The sequence below is a fragment of the Delphinapterus leucas genome, chromosome 1 (assembly GCF_059928025.1).
Source record: "Delphinapterus leucas isolate spDelLeu-1000000601 "Yukka" chromosome 1, BTC_Dleu_Yukka2, whole genome shotgun sequence".
NCBI classification, from domain to species: domain Eukaryota; kingdom Metazoa; phylum Chordata; class Mammalia; order Artiodactyla; family Monodontidae; genus Delphinapterus; species Delphinapterus leucas.
Window position 1 is genome coordinate 17,014,289 of NC_143129.1, and position 23,764 is coordinate 17,038,052.

Genomic DNA, 23,764 nt, shown 5'->3' on the forward strand with positions numbered 1-23,764 from the left:
TTTTCTGTACCAGTAACAGGTGTGAGGGTTAAGACATTATCCACATATCCGTAGTCTCATGGAACTAATAGCATTTAGTAACATCTAAACTTTAAACTTACCCCTTTACAATAGTTTCAATTACTAAATGTATTTTTTAATCTTACTATATTGGTTGGCTATCTTGCCAATTTTGAAGAGTTCTGTCATATATATATATATTTAATGTGGATTTAAAATTTTTAATTTATGGTATAGTTCATATCATAAATATCTTTTTACATTTAATATGGTTCATATATTTTATTTTTAAACCCATTTATCTCTTTAAACATATGTTATGGCAAAAGAGGCCAAAGTCCCTCAGAGTTATCAGTCCCTTCAAAGGCCAGGCTATAAAGATAAGGGTGACATAAAAATCAGAGGTGTCATAGAAAGTTTAGTGGGCTCAAATTTACTACTGGGAATTCTAAAGTAGAAATTTAACTCCTCTTTCCGAGTGATGAGCAGAGCTAAAAATATAAAGAACAAATGTTGTTTAAAGCCGACTGTGAAGGCTTTTCCTCATACTGTAACCTACTGGTTAAAAATTGAGCTGCTGCCTCCAGGGAATATGAAATAGTATTACCCAGTGTATCATAGGAAATACGTTCTCATTTACACTCCAAGAGGAAAGTTTATTCTCACATTCAAAGGACTTTTAAAACAGCCCTCTCATCACCAGTGATAACACAGACCCAGCATCCTCAGGTGAGATAAAGAGAACTGCAGCATCAGGTGGCACTTCCATGAATACATCTAGCAGGCCAGAAGTATTCTCTAAGAACACAAATGACTTATCAGTACATTAAAGAGAAAAACAAATTCAGACAAATATAAATTAGATACCAAGTAGAAAGGGCGTCCGGTTAAAGCGAATGGTATTTTCTCCCCTTTCAGAGTCTGATGTTAAAAGAACAAGCTCAGGAGGCACACAGCTTAGGTTCTGATTCAGGCTGTGACATCTGGTGACTGTATCGGTCCAGGTCCCAGCAGGAATCAGAAAGCAGACTGACTCTAAAGGGTTTCACTGAAGGGAACGCACAGAAAGGACTACTTGCAGAGGTGGGCCACCCTGCGCGAGCAACAACGGCGCAGTACCCACCTGAAACCTGAAGGGAATTTCAGTGGAGGATCCAGTGTAACTCGTTACCAGGACCCAGTGAAGGCTGGAGACATCACAAGGCAGCAGGCACGACGGGCTGTGGCTGTGGAAGAACGCGGCCAGACCCACAACCCAGAAGGAAAGAGGGGGACACACAGCACCACCGCCGGCCCCTCTGTGCTTAGTTGAGTTTCGCTGGCTCACAGGGTACCGGGTGCAGAGGCCTCAGACCGGAGTTCCTGGTGCGAAAAGGCTGCTCAGCTTGGGCGTGCGTAGACGCCGCAGCCCGCACTGCAGTCTGGGGCATGAAGCACAGCTGCACCCACTCCTTGAGAACTGCGGCTCCTCCCCACTGACAAGATCCCTATGAAGCAGTCCCGCCCTGGCCTTTCCAGAAGAGCACATGCGCTAGAGCCCCAGCTCACACCTCTCCATCCTCTGATCAAAGAATGTAGCTTTCCTTTCCTTCTGAACCCAACTCCGTCTCATTCTATTGGCTCAAATGACACTGAGCAGAAAGGACACTTTTGCTCGGGACCAACTTGGGAGGGTCAGTAACGCAGTCATTTATCAGGCGCAGCAAACTGAAAGCCAGAAGCCAAGAGATTCTGAGTGATACAGTCTATGGAGATTTGCCTCCTGGGCAGAAAAAAAAGCAATAATGGATCTGGAAGGGCGATTCCTTGTTGGATGGTGGGTAGGGAACAGGGAAGTACAATAAGTCTTTGAGAGCATAATGTAGCTGCTTCATCTGGAAGCAGAAACTTGAATTTAAACCTTCTCACTAGGGAGTCAATCAGTTGTTTTCATCTTCTTCAGGACAAAAGCAGCTGCAGGTTATTATTATACAAATCGCTCAAGCCTGTGTTTCTCCCTTCAGATTTTTCTCATAATTTTATCAATTGCAGACTTGTGAAATGGCTTATTTTTCACCCTGAATAAATTTAGTTTAAATTTGTAAAACCAGATTTTCCTTATTCTTTATTTCTAAAATCTTGCCTCTTAAACGGTTTGCAGAAAAGATTTGCATCTTTGCAGAAAAGATCACGTTCAGGTGAGTTGTCTAGAAGAGGTAGAAAAGAGAACCCTAACTCTGAGAACACAAAATTAAATCTAGAATAAGAAGCCAGGAGAGTAAGAGATGGTGGATGAACCTCATGAAATCCAGGCCAGTCTGAAGCCTTGTCCCAGTCTGGGTACAAAACCTCAGGAAACTTGATGCGTCTTTCCCTGGGCTCTTGGCTTTAGCACATGCATCTGCTGTCAGTGGTGCTTGCCCAACGGGGCACAATCTCTGCTAGTATTTAGTTCAGTAAAAGGCCCAATCCTAGGAAAGAAAAGAATTCCTTCCCTCACGCTTTTAGAGCAAATGAATTTAGACATTACCATCAAGATGTCAACATTAATCTTATTTTTTGGTTGGAAAAAAATCAAAGAAAACTCCATTGCTTACTCCCCCATTTTCTCTTGCCCCAGATTGGGCAGGTTATGTTTATGGAATACATTTCTCTCCTCATTGTCATGTATTAATAACATTTGTACCTGATTCCCTAGAACAAGACCTGGCTGTATTGTACCCTATCTGATCACTTATCTTGAAGAATTACGAAGCTCTAAAGAGAGTCATGAACCTCTTCCAAAATGAGTAGAATGCACCTTCTGTTAAGAAACAAAATTCTACTAGAGAATGGACTTGAGGATATGGGGAGGGGGAAGGGTAAGCTGGGACGAAGTGAGAGAGTGGCATGGACATATATACACTACCAAACGTAAAATAGCTAGCTAGTGGGAAGCAGCCGCATAGCACAGGGAGATCAGCTCGGTGCTTTGTGACCACCTAGAGGGGTGGGATAGGGAGGGTGGGAGGGAGATGCAAGAGGGAAGAGATATGGGAACACATGTATATGTATAACTGATTCACTTTGTTATAAAGCAGGAACTAACACACCATTGTAAAGCAATTATACTCCAATAAAGATGTTTAAAAAAAAGAAACAAAATTCAACTGAGCAAATTTTAAGGATCTTATTGGCTTTATTCAATGACTCATGAATAGGGCATCATCCCAAACAGCAGACAGAGAGGAGCTCTGAAGAGCTATACAAAACGAAAGACTTTTATAGGCAGGAGGGGGCAGGACAAGAAGTTATTAGTAAAGAGTGGATTGCTTCAGGCAAGCTCACTTTCCTTTGGTAGGTGGCAGGTGTTTATCCGGCAGATTACCTTACTAGTGTTAACCAGGTAACTTCAGATTGACAGGTTTAAGATTCTACTCCTGGAAGAGGTTGAAACTGTAATTAAGTTAGGTATTAACAGTGGTTTGGTCATGTGGGCTTAGGATAAGTGACTCCATCTGGGGCCTGTTGTCGTTTTTTTTTAACACTTCTTTCTGACCTAATACTTCAGTATATCTTTGTTCACTTTTTATGCTCAGCAGTCTGTAAGATTCATGTCATGATATAATGAAAAATTTTCTTCTGCTCTTACTAGGGAAAGTGATTCACTTCTTTATATTGACTGAAATTTCTGCATTTATTTTCAAATAATTATATTAATTTTTAATAGTTTAGAAAGCTATTTTTCTGTTCTGGCTTCTCACAAAGAGCTAGAAAGAGTATTGCTCTCCCACTTACAGTGAAAATAAGGCAGATTAAAGTTGGAAAAAATTCCGTGAAATGCCTATTATGGTGCAGAACTGGAGGAAAGGAGTAGAAACCATGTGAGAGAGTCTAGAATCTCCACCTGAATCCTACTGAACAAAAACCTTAATCTGGGAGGCTGGGGAAAACAACAAACCTCCAGCCCAATGTAATCTACCGTTTTAACAAACTAAAGAAGAAAAGCAATATAATTATGCTAATAGGTATAGAATAAGCATTTGACAAAATTCAGCAAATATTCATGATAAATACTTAGAAAAATAGGAATAAAAGAGAACTTTCTTAACCTGATAAACAAAAGCTACCTAAAAACTACAGCTAATATTACATCAACAGGTGAAAAAACTGAGTGCTTTCCACATAAAAACAAGAATGAGGCAAAGATATCCACTCTCATTACTCCTATTTAGGCATAGTATTGGAAGTTCTAGCCAGTGCAACAAGGCAAAATAAGAAGAGAATATATATTGGAAAAGAAGAAAGGAAAGTGTGTCTATTCATAGATGGCATAATTCTTTACATAGAAAATTCTGAAGAGTCTACAAGAAGGTTCCTAGAACTAATAAATGGGTTTAGCAGGATGCAGTCAACATACAAAATCAGTTGTATTTCCATATATTAGCAAAAAATAATTTGCATTCAAAATTTAAAAAGCAATAGCATTTATAATAACACCAAAATTGAAAAGTTTAGTTATAGATCTATGAATGTATTTTCTCTTACCGTTTTTCCCCTTTCTGTCTGGAAAGCCTAAAGTCCCGTGTTTGATTAACTATATTTCCATAGTTTGCTTGGTGTAGTACCTTGTTTTGTTAACCCTATATATACATTTAGTTGTCAGTATTGAAAATATGAATGTATATGTCAGTTTGTTTTAAGAGAGCTATACTTGATTTTATAACATATTTTATATGGTGACAACTAAAAAACACTGACTAAATATAGAAGGCAATTTCATAGGAACTCAATAGACTGCAAGTCAGTTTTTCTTGCTCTCTTTGCACATAAAAGTTCTTACGTATTTTGTCAGACTTGTTTCTTTCCCATGGACAAAGTAAAAATAGCATGGTAATTTTTAGATGATGTTTGTAAAGCACAAACATTTAAGATCTGCTGGGGAAAGAAAAAGCCATCTAAGTAGGCAGAGTTCAGTGCTTATGAGCAACTCTTCAATTTGACCAATATCTGCTGTCAGCTTTTTATTGTCTTTCTCGTCTCACATATTTCTTCTCAATGTTTTCAAGCTGAAAACAATGCTTTTCTCTGGCATTCCAGTTAGACTTCCGTTGAGAACAATGAAAAGGTTGATATCTTTAGCTAGAAGAAGAAATAGAGGGAAAATGTTAGCAACAGGCCAAAAATGTGAATTGCATTTTCTATATCTGGTAAAAAGGAAAGAAGGCTGAAAAAGATAGATATAAATATCAGAGAATAATTATCCAACAAGCTCCTGTGCATATAAATAGGCATATTGTGGTGACAGTTAGCAATAAGGAATTTCAAGGTGAGAGGGCAAAATGTGTACATTACCCAAGTGGAAATAGGATAATAAAAGAAGTGCATTTTGCATAAAATGCTACTTTAAACATTTGACTTAAACCAGGAGAATTCTTGACTTCACAGGAAAATAGATCCAAAGAGAATGGCTAAGACAGGAAAAGCAATAGAGGCAGAATTGTATAGAAATAAATATAACAAGCAAAAAGGAAAATAGGGAATTAAATGGAGAAAATTTTAAAAAGAAAAGGAGAAATTCAAACTAAAGGGACCAGAAGCATTTCAAAATGTAGACAAAAGTAATCAATCTATATAAATAATAATTTCAGCAAATAATGTGTTAAGAAAACGATGGCATGTCTTTGGGAAAATATTCCTTTTTAATGTCACATAGCACTTTATTCATGAAAGAATTATAATTTATAATGATCTTAAATATATCTATAAATAAGAAGTATAAGAATGCTGAAAAAAAGAGCATATATGAATAACAAATCTAAACTGTAATACTACATCATTAGTATCAAGGTAAAAAAATAACTCATGACTAAATAAATGGAAATGAACTCAGAGCATCTCTTGATCATGAACACTAAGAAAATATTGTGAAAAACAGTAGATAGCATATTTTTTCTTCACTTCCATTTTTCCTCAAAATGGGACAAAGACTCATCTGCTTAACCTGGGGTGTGTGGTGGGGTTTGAGGATAATTAGTTAAGGCTAGTTTTCTCCTGCCATGTCTCTTCTTTTCCCCCTGCCAGTTTACAAGTGGGTGGCATAGACATTCAAGTTTTGTGGCATCTGAAGATTATGTAATTTGGAGGATTCTTTTTAAGAAACATTACACAGGGAATTCCCTGGTGATCCAGTGGCTACAACTCAGTGCTTTCACTTCCAATGATGCAGGTCCAATCCCTGATCGGGGAATTAACATCCCACAAGCCTTGTGGCCAAAACAAGAAAAAGCAACCTCCCCCCCTCAAATTTAGTATAAAACATTAGATATAATAGTATTTCTTAGAATCAGGAAAAGTACAACAGCAAAATCATAAAAGTTGATAAATACCACAATCACAAAACCCAGTAAAGCAACATAATTTTATTAATTAAATGTCTGACATTCCTTTATCATATACCCCCCCACATTCATAAAGTTTGGATGTAAATCCCTTAGATACATCTCACGATAATGATTTTATAAGGAAAGAATAGAAACTTGCTCCAGTCTGTCCTGGTATTGTGAGTCATAATTTTTCTTTATAGTTCAAAAAATTTTCTTGCGGTATAACTACATTGCATTGATAACATAAATTTTAAGGCTATTGTCAAATTTGGAAAAAGCTTGATAAATTTTTTTCCATAGGAGCTATCTTAGACATCCTAATATTTTATAGTACTGTTCTAAGTTTGTGCCCTGAAAATGAAATTTTTTGATAAATTATATTTCATGTGATTCCTGTATTAGCCCAGGTTCTCTGAGAAGGAGATGCCAAGATAATATAAATGTGCAAGAAATTTCTGAGGGCAATGCCTGTGAGAAGAAAGAAGGAGGCAGTCAGTATCAGACAATGATGCAAGTCTGATTCCAGGTGAGGGAGAGAAAGAGAGCAGAAAGGAAGGTGGGATAGAAGCCTCCTAGACTGCATTGTAGTTCTAAGGAAAGTTCCACGACGCTGCTGGGGAGTCTTCAAGGCAAAGTCGCTTGTCAGAGGAGTCCTGCATCTCCCAGGAATGTATTGCCTTTGCACCCTGCCACACTCAGTCAAGGGTTGGGACAGTTCAAACCCTGGGATGGATTTAAAATGCAACTGCCAACTTCTGGACTAGAATTTCAAAGGCCTTGGAGCTACCACAATAAACCACAAATAAACATGACTTAGCATTTTCAGTTCACGGAGTTTTGATGTAATTCAGAGAGGAGGTCTTCTTTTCTTTCCTTTTTTTTTTTTTTTTTTTGCGGTACGCAGGCCTCTCACTGCTGTGGCCTCTCCCGTTGTGGAGCACAGGCTCCGGACGCGCAGGCTCAGCAGCCATGGCTCATGGGCCCAGCCGCTCCGCGGCATGTGGGATCTTCCTGGACCGGGGCACGAACCCGCGTCCCCTGCATCGGCAGGCGGACTCTCAACCACTGCGCCACCAGGGAATCCCTTTTCTTTTCTTTTTTAACTTTTTAATTTTTTGGCCTTACCACGTGGCATGTGGGATCTTAGTTCCCCGACCAGGGATGGAACCCACGCCCCCTGCATTGGAAGTGCAGAGTCTTAACCACTGGACCACCAGGGAAGTCCCTTCTTTTCTTATTATTTCACATTTATTCTAGTTTAATAGAAATGGTAGGTTATAGCTCATTCTTCATACCTTTATTTGGTGCTACCTCTACCTGGCCCCGTGATCCTCTCTTGGTACAATTCCTGGAGTAGCGAAGATGCTTAATTAATGTTTGCAAAACATGAGTCCCCTTTTTCTACACCATGAAGGACAGTCTGGTGGTTTTAAAGATATGTCCTCAAATTCTTTGATACTCCTCTCCTAAAGAGATGACTGTTTCTCCTCCCCTTGTGCGTGGGCTAGACTATGACTCACCTCTATAAAAGAGAATTTTAAAAATTTTTTAATAAAAAATAAAATAAAATGAAACTGCTGAGTCCTTCAATCAGTTGTGCTCCCTGCTATGGGAGATCAGAGAGGCAGGTTCTCATGGACACCAAAATTCCCGTTGGAAAAAAGAAGGGAAACAGATGTATGGTTCATTTGTAATTGTTCTTTGTGCTCTATCTATCTATCTACCTATCCCTGAAATGAAAGAACTTCTATTTTTATTGTGCATCAGTGAGAACCAAATCATGGGCAACAGAAATAGTCCCAGGAGCAGATTCTACACTAGGAGAAGCAGCAAATTAACTGCACGTGTAAAAGAGACTGAAAAACACAAACATGAATATATGCCACTCATCCAAATTAAATGTAGACTCAAATTTCTATTGGCAACTTCTCCCAAATTCTCAAGGCCAATCCAATGCCACCCAATTAGAAAGAAATTTTGAATGAAGGGAAATAAAAGTAGAAAGGGATAATGAATCAAGATGAAAATGTACCACTTTTGTAAAGTTTATAAAAACGTATGACCTCGACATATATACACTACTGAATGTAAAATAGATAGCTAGTGGGAAGCAGCAGCATAGCACAGGGAGAGCAGCTCGGTGCTTTGCGATGGAATAGGGAGGGTGGGAAGGAGGCTTAAGAGGGAGGGGATATGGAGACATATGTATGCATATGGCTGATTCGCTTTGGTGTACAACAGAAACTAACACAGTATTGTGAAGCAATTATACTCCAATAAAGATCTATTAAAAAAAATAAATGGTATATTGTGGTTACCTAAAATAAACAAAAAAACAAAAAGTATGACCATGTGAACACATTGTTAGGGCAGGGTCATGGAAGGGAGCCTTGCAAATTAGGAGGCCTGAAGATTAAGCTTCATTAGATTCATAGTTAATCTATCCCTTGAGCATGGTAAGTGTCTAACTGAATTCTATTTTAAATTTAATTTTTAGAGGGAGTAAAATATAAGAAGTTATGGTACTCAGAAAAGTGCAAACAACCACTAGGACATTTCTATTGGAAAAATGACTTGAGAGTATGTATCTGTTGTCCAGCTCCAGATTTAAGGAAAGGAGCAGAATAAGATGCAATAATGAGAGAATTGTTGGAAGATGAAAAGGTCAAGTATAACAGCTAATGTGATTAGTATGGGGGTAAGTAAACATACAATGGGTGGTAATTTTGTTTGTGTGTGTGTGTGTTTGTGTGTGTGTGTTTATGTATAGTGGAATCTACAAGTTGTTTTAAAGCTCCTGAAACAGCAACATAAAATTTTAATTGTATGCATTTAAATTTCTACTTTGAAACATTAGTATTTGAATTCCTTGGTACTTTTCCAAAACTTTCCTTAGTGAGTGTGTTTGTTACCTGAAATATTTTGACCTCATGGTGAGACGACAAAGACTCAAAGAATAGAAAGCAAATATTAAAGCAAAAGCAAAGTGTTTTTTGTTTGTTTGTTTTTGCGGTACGCGGGCCTCTCACTGTTGCGGCCTCTCCCGTTGCGGAGCACAGGCTCCGGACGCGCAGGCTCAGCGGCCATGGCTCACGGGCCCAGCTGCTCCGCGGCATGTGGGATCTTCCCGGACCGGGGCACGAACCCGTGTCTCCTGCATCGGCAGGCGGACTCTCAACCACTGCGCCACCAAGGAAGCCCAAAGCAAAGTGTTTTTAATAAATAAAGTTATTTTCTGATTATATAAATATTTAAAAATAATCATTATAAAAGCTATGAAATAATGGATCAAGAGAAATTACAGTGAACAGAACTTGAAAATTTAATAGGATTTTGTTAGAATGGAATTTAGCAATAATCTAAACCAAACTCTCACTTCATGCAGCAATGTCCACTATTCTCTTTCAAACTGACACAAACTTTTCCTGAGCTCAGAATAACTTTCTGAGTACAGGGGTTACCAGTCTCGGCAGTAGTTTGCTTTAGGAGGATGTAGAATAAACTCTCAATATTAACTTTTAAGGTGATATGAAACCATCTTCCTGTGAAAGTTTAAATAAAGTCTCTCTTAGAGACAGAGAAATAAGGTGGCTGACCCTGCAAGGCCTCTTCTTACCCCAGGAATATAAGTAATAAAGGAAGAAAAGATCAGAGAACTGTGAGTGCAAAATCAGGAGCTTTACTTCTACACAATGTTTTTGTGGACAGAGTTTAAAGTTCAGAAACAAGGTGTAGATATTAAAGGAAACATCTACCAAAACAAGACATCTTTTCAAAAGATGTAAAACATGTATAAAACAGATATAGGCCTCTCCATTTTTACCCCTCATCACTAGAAAAAATGCCTGACATATATATAAATCTTGGCTGCTTGTGACTATCCATCCAAATGCATGCTAATCATTATGTTGATTATCATTTGTAAATAATAATAATTCATGTTAAGATAGCTTCCTTTCTTAAATATCATAAAACATTTAATAGCTAAAGCAAATTAAATTTCAAAACCTTTGTGGACATTTGTTTATATAACCTAAGGCTTCCATGAGATAGTCTTATTCTAAGGCCAAAAAAGCTGAATGAGACTGAAAGATCCATGCTGTACCCAGTCCTTTTATGTCTTCATTTATTTTATTGCAAGGGTAATATCTAAAACAGTCTTTAATGTACTCAAAACCATAGTGGAAGACAATCGGTCTAAGGGACAAAGGATAAACAGAAGAATAATCTTCCTTCATTAAGCTCAGCATCCTTTTTTTTTTCTTTTTTTGGCCGCTTCCACATGGCATGTTGGATCTTAGATCCCTGACCAAGGATCAAACCTGTGCCCCCTGCATTGGAAGCACAGAGTCTTAACCACTGGCCCACCAGGGAAGCCCCAGCAGACATGTTCTTGATTTAACAGGCTCACTGAATACATTAAACAATCAAAACCCTAAAGTATTAAAGTACAAGATTTGCAATATATGTAGATATTTGATAATTACAGAACACTAACCAAGGATTTTGAGTTCCACTCTGGTCAAGTTTCATTTATTTGGATATGCAATTATTTCATTTTCTTCCAGAGCAAATATAATACATGCCTTGGTCTAATTATAATAATGAAAAGCTGAGAGAATTTACACTGAATTTTTCGATAAAAAAATTATGGTGGTAGATAAATTGAGATAGATAGATAGACAGGCAGATAGATAGTAGGATAGAGAAGGTAGATAAATAGAGACAGAGGGGTAGTTGTATATGTACATACATATGTAAATAGATACTTACATACATACATAGAAGTCGTAAGTGGTTTCTGGATTAACTTAAACAGTTAACGCCAGCCAATTTCAATTCTACCTCTTCTATTCAATTATATAAAGCATTTATTCATGCCAGATACTTACAAGTAGAAACAAAACCCATTCCCTCTTTCAGGAGAGAATGCCTCACTCTATGCAGCCTTCATCAGCATGAATGCAGCTTGGGAATAATGACTCCTCCTGGACTCAGAATTTATTCTTTCTAGGCATCTATTTTCCCTCTTATTATTACATGAGACATGCAGTGGGACTTAAAATTGGGTCTCAGAACATCAGCCGTCAAGCAAAATTGCATGGCAGCTCCCCATACAGTGCACTGCAATCAGCACTCTTTACAGTGTTTCTCCCAGCTCCTGTCCATCACACACACACACACACACACACACAGAAACACAACACACACATACACAGCATGCAACCTCCATCTCCTTCAGTATTATTCCCCTAAGCTATTTTATCAGATACAGGGGATTGCTTATTCTTCATTAGTTAAACTATTTTATCTTACCTGGGAAGAAAAATTGGGAATAACAGAAAATATAGTATTGTTCTGAAAGATCATTCTGTCCAGTAAAAACTCATTACTTTCTCATTGTAGTTTTACAGCACTACATATTTACCTTCTGAACAGCTAACATCGGTACAACATATGCTTTCTTTTTCAATGTGGATGGAGAAGAGGTGAAATAATATTCCATAAAGAAAATTCTCAAAATACAGACTAAAATTGGCTTTACCTTTTATGAGCTGAACCAAGGTTAAATAATCATGACAACTTTAACACACATGTTCTACAATAGAGAATTAATCAGTTCTATCACTTTGGCAAAGAAGGTATTGGAGGAGTAACGTGTTGAGCAAAGACCAGAATGTTCAGCTTAAACAGGAAGAAATGTCCACAAAATAAAATAAATTGTTCCAAATAATTTCAGGCCAAGCATACACTGTTCCAACAGATGCAAGACTATTTAGAAAGTCTTTTGAATAGAAAACTCTGAAATGTATATCTTGGTTTCACTTAAGTATTGACTTTATAAAAAAAAGAAGGAAGGTGGAAGAAAGCAAGAAGGAAGGAAGGAAGGAAGGAAGGAAGGAAGGGGAGACAGAAGGAAAGATAGAAAGAAGGAAGGAAGAGAAAGAAAGAGAAAAAGAGAGAAAGTTAATTACTGGTATCTTAATATCTAAAGCAAAACATTTTCAATTCACAAATCTTTCAGCTTAAGTAAATATTTATTTTGTAAGCATACCTGGTAGATGGTAGCTATTCTTTCTGTTTTAATATCTTCACAATATCCACTAAAATAATTAAGGAATAGAGATGGTGTAGAGATAGTGACATATCATTGGTAGAGTAACTAAATTCTCCAAGAAAGTGAAATAGGTATACACAAACCTAGATGTGTGTATGTAGAATCTACAAATTTTAATAATAGCACAAGTCTAAAATTAGAGTTTTAACTATAGATTCATATCCAAAGTTAAATCTGATTGGGCATGGCCTTTAAAAGAGTAACTGGAACATAGTAAGCATTCAATAAATGTTAACAGTTTTTGATGTTGCTATGTCAATTTTGAAATCTTGGTTTTTCTAATATTCAATCTATTTTGAAAGAACACTGCTTTGTGGAATAAATAATTTCATATATCTAAACCTATTACAATTTATTCATTTAAGCCAAAATACATCATTCATGTCATTATTTATTCATTCTTCCTTTGTTAATTTCTTCTTTCTTTCAAAGTGATATTGATCTCTTGCTTCATGAAAGGCAATTTTTCTTATAAGAATAAAAATATAAATATGACTTTCCAGCTTTACATAAGCAATCTACAATTAGAACTTGGAAATATAGAAAAAGCAGCACAAAGATATTGTTATAGAATATGAGAAAATTTATTAGCAATAGGTTATTTGTTCAAATTTTCCTCACAATAATAAACAACCTTTCTTTGTATAATGGGAAATGCTTTCTCTTCAAATTCCTCATTTTTCTCTATTTTGCAAGTACACATTCATACAACTGAAACAGATATGAAAATAGTAGATTTCTCATTAGGTAGCATCATATGTTAGGTGTTCTTCATGACATGTTAATTGTTTCTAGTTTGATAAATAATCACCAGGGCTCTGTTTCTTTTTCTTCCAATGCTTTATGAAACTAATTCCAAATAAAACATCCTTTCAAATTAATTAGCAGAAAGTAGGATCAGCTTGTCAAGAGGCAGCAGCAAAATAGAAATAAGAACATAGTTGGAAACCATCATTCATTAATTATTAACTTTTTAGTCCTGGACAGTTTCTAATAGTAGTTTGCTCTCAACTACCTGGTTATTCTCATCACTTAAACCCACATTATGTACTGGAGTAGTCTCTTTATTACGAAATACCTGTATGACAGTGGTCTTTGTTTAATAACTGATAATTGAACTTCATGTATTAATCATTCCATATACAATTATACCACAGGATCAATAGAATTTAATGAACTCTATCCAGTCATTGAAAGAGCTATAAATTATTCATGTCTGAAAATGAACTGTATTAAGTTAATCAAGCCATTAGGATCATTTTCTAAAATAAATTATGAGACAAAGACAATATATCTTTTAAAAAATGAGCAATCTCTGCAATAAGATCTGGCACTTATATGTAGTAAGGGCATTAGATCAAATAGAAAATTTTCAAATACGTTTTTTAAGTGCTTTAGTTCAAATCTATCACACAAATTATTTACTAAATACTTTATGAAGCATGAGTATTTCTGTTTCAGTTTCACAATTTTTCACAGTGAGTTTGTAGAAGACACAAATTATTTTTCAAATTTATACCCTATATGCCTTCTTAAAAGCATCTAGAAAGTGTTAATATTTGCTGAAAGAATGAAATTTACTTAAAAATTATATTAATTCAAAGAGTAATGTCATAATATATCCCTCAATATTCTATTTTTCCACTTCTCTCTGTGGCAAATCCTCTAAATCTGTCTTCAGATCTATTATTAATTACTAGTTATACTTCAACTAATTATCTTTTCAATTAGGTCTCTACTATGTAACTCTTCTATTTAACCCATCCCTTACAGTTTTATTTTTTTAGATGACATTTTTAAATAAATCTTTTTTCAAATAGTATTCAGTTTACAGAAAAGTTTCAACAATACTACAGAGTTTCCATATATTATCTTATTATTAACATCATAAAATAGTATGGTGCGGGCTTCCCTGGTGGCGCAGTGGTTGAGAGTCCGCCTGCTGATGCAAGGGACACGGGTTCGTGCCCTGGTCCGGGAAGATCCCACATGCCGCGGAGCGGCTGGGCCCGTGAGCCATGGCCGCTGAGCCTGCGCCTCTGGAGCCTGTGCTCCGCAACGGGAGAGGCCGCAACAGTGAGAGGCCCGCGTACCTCAAAAAAAAAAAAAAAATAGTATGGTGCATGTTTTACAAATTAACCAATATTGATAAATTATTACTAACAAAAATTCATATTTTACTTAGATTTTCTTAGTTTTTACCTAATGTTACTTCTGTTCTAGGATTCTATTCAGGATATCACATTACATTTAGTTGTCATGTCTCCTGAAGCTTGTCTTGGGTGCAGTGATTTGTTCACTGAAGTTTAAATTTTAGTATGATGTTTTAAAATTTTTATGATTTTTTTCATGTTTTAAAATTTTATATGATTTTTTATGTTTTAAAATTTTATGTTTTAAAATTTTATATGTTTTAAAATTTTTATGTTTTAAAATTTTATATGATTTTTTTCAAAAAAGTCTACTCTATGTGTGCTTTATTAACAGATGACCTATAAACTCCAATCCGGATTCAAAATTCAAAGTCTTCAAAAACCTAATAAGTTATTAAGTATGGAGATTGGATAATCACAAGACTATAGCTTTATTAATATGAAAAATGCTAACTTCACATCATATTACCATTTCATCAGTCACATTTTAGTTAGATTATAAAATTAGTTGTATCACATTCTGTTCATATAAGTGTGGTAATTTCATGAATAATTCTATGAAATATTCAGAACATTGGAATCTGAATATCATCATATCACACATTCATTTTTATGAGTTAGATTACCAATATTCAGGAGAACACAGAATCTAAAAACTGTTTAAACACTCATATTTTATGTTGAAGTTTTTTGGAATAGTAGTGATTTTAGGTAGAGTTGTTTTCAAAAATTTGATCCCATTATTTGTAATAAAATAGTAGTTTTAAAAACCAATTTTGCACCAATAGAGCTTTTTACTTCTGCAGAAAATCCAAAAATATATTACTAAATCAGCATTTATTATTATTATTTATTACAACAACAAGTATATTTTCTAAGCCCTGAAACATTGTATACTATTACTTTTTATTTTAATGAATTTGACTATATAGCTAATTCATACCTCCTCATTACAAAATAAATTTGAAGACATTTTAAAATACAGTTTCTTTCCTCTGAAAAAGTAACCACCACCATCATTATTAGAAAAACTAAAATGCATGGTTGTAGATAACTGGTCATAATTTAAAATGAATTTAATCAATATCATAATTACAATTTAAGAACTAATCTGCAAAAATATATGAAAAAATAGTACTATTCTTCCTCAATTCTGATCTTGTATTTCTTTATAAAATCTGTTGCTACTTCCTGAGAAAAATCACCAAAACATCCATGTGAATAGATCAAGCTAGATATTTAGACTGACTGAAAGAGTCAGTTATGTTTCCACAAAAGAAAAAAACAAAGTATAACCTTTTGAAAAGATATAGTTGGGGTTTTTTTCCCCTTCTTTTCAGTGAGTCTCTTTTCAAATCCCTTTCCCAATAGAAATTACTTCCTTTTCTCAAAACTTCTATTGGACATGTTTTAATTTTTACTCTTGAGATTCATTTCACATTTTATATATTTAACTGTTTTCTCCAAATTTCATTTATTTTAGTCTTATTTTTCAACTTATATATTTCTTTACATCATTTTTCCATATGATTTTCATATTAGTTTTTTTTATTTCTGATTACTCACGTACTTATTAAATAATCTTTATATACTCTCAAATATGTTTGTAGAACTGGAAACTCTAATTATATAATGTACATAAATGGAAAAAATCTATGTCCTCATGAATTTAAAATCAGGTTAATTACCATGTAAAATGAAGTTTATTTTTTATTACTAATTTATTGGCTGGGAAATGCATAAATGAATTTGATATTAGAAATGTATACATTTTCTCCTTAACTGATCATTTATTTGATCACTTAGAGTCTTCTCGATGTTATCAAAGAATCTCAGAACGTGACATTTTGGTCCATTTGATAGACCATGAAGTGCTTTCAGCATCACATGGCCATTTTGGCAATCAATGCAGGATATGTTTCATTACTCACAGATAATAGAGCTCCACACTAAATCCAAAGCCAAGATCAGTTGGTCTAATTACTTTCAAACAGCGGCCTCTGGTTGTGTTTCATCATGTTCTGTACAATTTGAGAAGGAAGCAGAGCTGGTGTGGATACTGCGGTGCCACCAATTATTCTAAATCTGCTTTTATTATTTATATTAATAGAATCAATATTCTCAAGTGTTCTAGCCTTTTGGGGTGAGTCTTGTACTAAATATTCATGTAAACCAGGACCCTGTGACACATCCTTGTAGCTGTATTACCATAGGCCCTCTCTTACACTATGTTGGGCTTCACTCTCTTAATTCTTTTCTGCCCCAAGCTCTTGGCCTTCAACCCCAAAACTCATCTCAGTGGCCTCCAGAAGCAGAATGGACTGAAGTTCCTATCATCTTATTTCTCTGATAGATTTATTTTATATCCTTTGTCTCTTACATGTAAACTATCCCTAGACTTTTTCTTTCTTATCTAAAATGCCTAGTATACATTGTTCTAGCAAAAGCATAATTATGCCTTTAAGATAAAAATTCACCAATCAATGACAGTACAGATATAGATGCAATAAGTAGTTTCTTTTTTTTCCTGCTTAAGTTCACCTCTTTTTCCCATCTTGCTTTCTTCTTTTCCTAGTAAAATTTTTGCAGCCTTAGCAAATGTGATGATGCATAAATTATTTCCTAAAATGGGTGTAGGGAAATAGGTTTAAAAAACATATTTCTTTGTAAATTTGATTATATTCCCCACATTTGTCCCTCATAGATAGTGCTTTCCGCACCAGCATAAACAATAACATATATGAACAATGTTCTTTCTGGCATCCCAAGAGTTAAACACGTAGCTCTGCGTATGGGGCCAATTCCCTCGCCCTCCCATTCTTGTTAATAGCTCCTCTTTTGGTATCTTTCACTCCAGCTTTAAAATGTTCAGTGTCGGGAACATTGTTCTTCACGGGTCCCCTGGAGTTATGGAAAATCTTCAGAAATTCTTAAGTGACTAAAGAAAGAATTGCTTTCTTTGACTCACAGTAACTGCCTCAGAAATTAAAGTCTCAGCTAAGGGAAAGTGACCTATAGCTTTTACTTGCCACAAATCTTTTTCATTTAAGTGTCTAAGTCCAAACTCAAATCTCAAACTGGATGCAAATGTGTATGGCTCCTCTGTTCTTTGGAGAATGTTCCTTTCCATTTGCTTAATTATGGTCATTCCTGTGGCGTTCAGAGTATGGGTATTGGAATTTCACTAATTACTCAGGAAATGCAAGGTTAGTTTGGGAGCTGTGCCATAACACTTCATATGTAGATCTTCCAGACCTCTCTAAGTGAGAAGGTATTCACGCAAAATTATTCTAGTCATGGGAACAAGCAGATCATCATCCAGTCACCACCCCTTTTCTCAATCCCACCCAGGCAGGTCTTGAACTAATTAAATTGGGCTTCTTATCAGACCAAGAAAATTGACTACTTATTATCATTTTTGTTTCACTAAGTATCAGAGTTCTGCTCACAAGTACCTTCTATTTGCAGCTGTATAGTATCCCTTCTTTGGTAGTTCCTTCGAAGTTTGGAACCTTTGGAACACTGCTGCAAGTTGCTGCTGTTCAAAGCAATATATACACATGCATATATATTCAAAGCAATATATGCACATACATACATAATACGTACATAATATATACACATATATCCATTCAGATTTGCTTTATTTTATTATTTTAAATTGCAACTTTTGATATGACTTTTGCAATAGTATTTCTCTCAACACAAGGTGGAAAATTTTACCCTATTCACCAAACTTCAATTTAAATACCACTGTGGAATCAATCACAGACACTAATCCATTTGGAAATTTGATGCCATGGATAACCTCTATTATGTCATGGTTTCAGATGTTATCAGGTAACGATCAAAATTTCAGATATTTTCTATCAATCTCATTTACTTATCAGCTTCAAAAATGTGTTAGTCTTATAACATCTCAATGGCGTATCCGAAGCACCATACAAAATACACCTTTCCAATTCTTGGCTTTATACTTCTTTAGACTCTGCCCAGTATTTGGTAGAATATGACCTCCTTAATGGGCTCCATCACTCATCCCCTTGTCTGTTACAGAGTATGGATGCAATTTCAGGGGATTTTCAACTCACAGAAGAGGAATGTAATTTTAATAATTCAATGTTTTCTAATTTCAAGACTCTAGCTCTTTCAGAATTTCAATTTGTATAAATGCTTTGCATAAACATTAATCTTTGTAGTCTTCCTTTGCTTATTACTTCCTCCAAGATGTAGAAGTTTAACCTTTCCTGAAATACACGTTTCAAGTTTTATTTCTGGTATATTCAATCTTGAACAGCTTGTTGCTTCCTAACAGTATTGAAGTAAGAGTTTGGCATCTTAATTTGAAGTAACAGAAACCAATTCTAAATTAATCAAGAAAGAAAAGAATTTATTACAAGTATATAGACGTTTAAACATAATGTAAGTCAAGGATATGGTGAGGCTATAGTGGACACTATAACAGTGATAGAAAAAATTTTTTAAAGAATTACTTGTTCTCTATTTCTTACCTACACTTCTTTCTGTATCTGTTTTTTTTTTCTTGCTTGCTCTAAATTGATTCCTCTAATCCAAAACACATGCTGAAAAGTGATCATGAACATCTTACAAATTTATATCACTTCCATTCAAGAGACCATCTAATCTGAGGGTAAACTCTCACATTCTAGAGTACAAATTCCAAGCAGAGAACCCTAATTGGCCCAGCATCTAGAGGCTGGTCCTTACACCTGGTGGGCCTAACTCAAGGCTAACTTACCTTGTGCTACCTAGGCTTCCAAGAACTATTACTATAGTGTGTACATCTGCAAATGTGGAGACAGCCACAGGAAAAGTGGACTTCAGAAAGATCTGGAGACACCATCCACTAGTTATACACTACAACTAAGTAACTTCAATACCTAAGTAGCTTCAATAACTTTATCTTTCACTTTGGGGTATTTTTCAAAAAATATCTACCAAGTTCAGACTGAGCTTGGTAGATCTTTATTCTTGGTAGATTTTTATTCTATCTCATCTATAGCTTAGTTGCCATGATTTGTGTGAATTCTTGGTGCATTGAGAAGCCCAACAGTTAGATGGGTATTTCACCAGAAATCAGAAATTTCTAAGAAAACACTCATTATAAGTAAACAACCTGGGTCTCTTTCCTTTAAAATTCAGATAAAATGTATAAAGCCTATATTTCAAAATATTTTGTAATCCAGATATTTTTCTACTATATAACCATTAGTTTTAGAATATATTTTTAGAAAGAAGTCAAATACTAAAAAAATTTAAAAATAATTTCTCCAGCAGTTTAGTACAGGAAAAATAGACTATGAAGAATAGAATTCTGAAAACAACTTGTTCTCCTCGATTAAAAAAAAAAAGAAAAGGTTTACGTATATGTTTAGGTAAGATCATGGGCACTGGAGCTGGACTTTCTAAGTTCAAATCCCAGCCCAACACCTATTAGCTGTGTGATTTTAAGGAACTGGCAAAATTTTTGTCTCAATTTTTTCTACTGGAAAATTGAGATAACAATGATATCTGTCCTATAGGATTGTGGTGAACATTAAAATAGTTAATAAAGGTAAAGAAATGTGAATGGTCTCTGGAATATGGAAGATAAATGTTAATAATTGCATTAAGTTACTGTGATGAGTCACAAACACATATAACCACCACTGATTATTTACTTAAGGTTCATTTCCATAGGTGTCCTTCTTCTATTTCAAAATAATCCTCAAAACTGAATATAGTTTCTTTGTCTTCCTGTCTCAACAGCACCAACATTGTTTGTCAGTACATTTCAAACATCAGAGTCACATTCTCATATCTCTTTTCCTTTTTCCTCTATCACCAAGTCATATGAATTCACTGATGATCACAGTGATCTTACATAGTACATGACATTTTTCAGATAATCAGGAAATGTTTATTGAATGCACTGAGAAAAATAAAAATTTATTGTCCTTGTTGCATCTTAATGCCAGTTTCCTTATGTATATCTTCACATTGACCCCAAATTAATTAGTGACATAAAGAGCAAGTTGGCCCCATTTTCAATCAGTATGTAAAATACAAAAGCATTTTTCAGAAATTCAATTTTGGGAAGAGTTAATCAAGATCTAAATGTGGGAAAACAAAAGAGCGATAAATTCTTTTTCCATCATTTGCTCTGGGAACTGCCTGGTTTTCCACACAGATGACAAAAGAGTGGTCACTGTACAGAGTTTTGTGGTGATTACTTTACAGAGTCAAATGAATAACAGACAGACAGGGCAGTGAGAGTTTTGTAATGAGGGTATTCAGGTGACTGGCATTCAAGCACAGCCATGAGCTCTCCCAGGAACTGAGCGCCACAAGGGAAGATTTGTCAGAATAGACAGGACACTTTTTTTTTCTTTACCACTTTAAGTAATTATAAACCTCTACTGTTTCTCATGACATTTTTTTAGAAGTTTTAAAAGGAGGGTTCATCACTTTTGTTAACCAAAAGTTGAGAAACAAGACCTGATTAAAATAAAGAGGCATTTATTTGAGGTTTGTTCGGATTACAGCCGCAGGAGACAGATTCAGGAAGCACTTGAATTGTGTTCCAGCGACTATAAAATGGGGAGGCTTTTATAAAGGCAGAAACCACAAGGTTACAGTTAGTTCCATGAATTGTTGTATTAGGGATTATAATTGGAGCTGGCAAGAAGGGTGCTTGTTAAGTAAGGATTGATTGGGGTCTGAAATGGTTGAATAGTTACAAAGGTAACAACCTTGAGACACAAGGTTGCAGATAGCAGATGTTTTTAAAATGGCTGGTGTCCTTGGGTTATGTATAGTTCATAGAAAGTTCAAGTTCTTCTCAGCGGTGCAGGTACGTGACTGAAATCAGGTCTTCAGTGGCCACCCAACTCCATTTTTGTATGTCTGAACTATAATTATTTCATTATAAATTCATCAAAAGATATATCATGTATAATTATGTATTTAGTAAACATGTATGTAAATTTAAGGAAAATATAATTAATTAGACTGGAACTTTGTGTCTATTATTCTGATGTTACTTGATATTTAATTATAATGAGTTTAACTATTACAAAAATTAAATCATTGACCTGCATAATTTTATAAGTGGTCCTAGGAGGATCAAAAAAAAGTTGTAGGGGTAAAAAAGAGAGACATTCTCAATCTTTCAGAACATCTTTCTGTGAGCAGTTTGTGTCTGGGGGAGAAGATTACAGCTAGAGGATTTTGTTTTTATTTTAGGAAACCAAAGTCTGAACATTCTGTGTTCCACATATATAAATGTTAAGATTTTTTTTAAAGGCATGATCCAGTTGTTTCATACATTTTAATAACTCTAATCAAGTTATCAGGTCTATAAATGGCCCTAGACCAAATGTATTTGTAATTCCTAAGCTAAAAATTATTCTCATTGAGAAATTTAAGGAAGAATTGGAAATAAATTGCTTTTTTAAATTTTAAATAAATTGTAATGAAAATGTTAAGGAGGAGCATTTTCTTGTGCTGTACAACACCTTACACGTGACCTTAGGGAAAGAACTTTAGGGGTGTATAAACCTAAGCTCCATGGTGGTAGCTGGTAGCAATTTATAGTACCACAAAGACACATAAGTAATGTTAAACTTTTAGCTGATTCTAAAACATTGCGAGGGCCAAAAGTTTCGTTTGTTTTTTTCCATAAGATAGCTCTAGTAGCACAGTGTTTTCTTTAACTTCATTCAAAACAATTTTGTTAGATTGTATGTGACAGCTGTCATATCAGCGTGCATTTAAATAAAGACATCAAAATTGGTGAATTTTTGTGTAGCCATTTTAATATTGAAGATGGAAGAAAAAAAGCAACATTTTTGGCATATTATGCTTTATTATTTCAAGAAAGATAAAAACGCAACTGAAACGCACAAGAAGATTTGTGCCATGTATGGAGAAGGTGCTGTGATTGGTTGAACGTGTCAAAAGTGGTTTGCAAAGTTTCATGCTGGAGATTTCTCGCTGGACGATGCTCCACGGTCGGGTAGACCAGCTGAAGTTGATAGCTATCAAATCGAAACAGTAATTGAGAACAATCAACATTATACCACGCGGGAGATAGCTGACATACTCAAAATATCCATAGCAAGCGTTGAAAATCATTTGCACCAGCTTGGTTATGTTCATCACTCTGATGTTTGTGTTCCACATAAGTTCAGCGAAAAAAACTTTCTTGACCATCATTCTGCATGTGAACGTTCCGTTTTAGAAACAGATTGTGATGGGCTATGAAAAGTGGATACTGTACAACAATATGGAATGGAAGAGATCATGGGGCAAGTGAAATAAAACACCACCAACCACACCAAAGGCTGGTCTTCATCCAAAGAAGGGGATGTTGTGTGTATGGTGGGATTGGAAGAGAGTCCTCTATTATGAACTCCTTCCGGAAAACCAAACGATTAATTCCAACAAGTACTGCTCCCAATTAGAACAACTGAAAGCGGCACCAACGAAAAGCATCCCGAATTAGCCAACAGAAAATGCAAATTTTTCCATCAGGATAATGCAAGACCACCTGTTTCTTTGATGACCAAGCAAAAACTGTTACAACTTGGATGGGGAGTTCTGATTGATCCGCGGTATTCACCAGACATCACACCTTTGGATTTCCATTTATTTTGGTCTTTACAAAATCCTCTTAATGGAAAAAATTTCAATTCCCTGGAAGACTGTAAAAGTCACCTGGAACAGTTCTTTGCTCAAAAAGACAAAAAGTTTGGAGAAGATGGAATTTTGAAGTTGCCTGAAAAATGGCAGAAGGTAGTGAAACAAAATGGTGAATACATTGTTCAATAAAATTCTTGGTGAAAATTAAAAACGTGTCTTTTATTTTTACTTAAAAAACCGAAGGCACTTTTTGGCCCACCAAATATATGGTACTTAACACAGGATAATGATCTGAACTATAACTATTATACTCTAAGGAAGAAAAATTATGTGAAATGGGTCCAAACAGACAAGAAATTAGACATGAGTTTAAAATATAGTTTGGTGGCAAAAATGAAATGTTTCAAGAAGCTTATCAACTATCATAGTAACTTTTTAAAGGATTTTCTACTTTAAATAAAATGGTCACACAAGGAAATAGACTTAGCACACTCCTAACTTCTTTT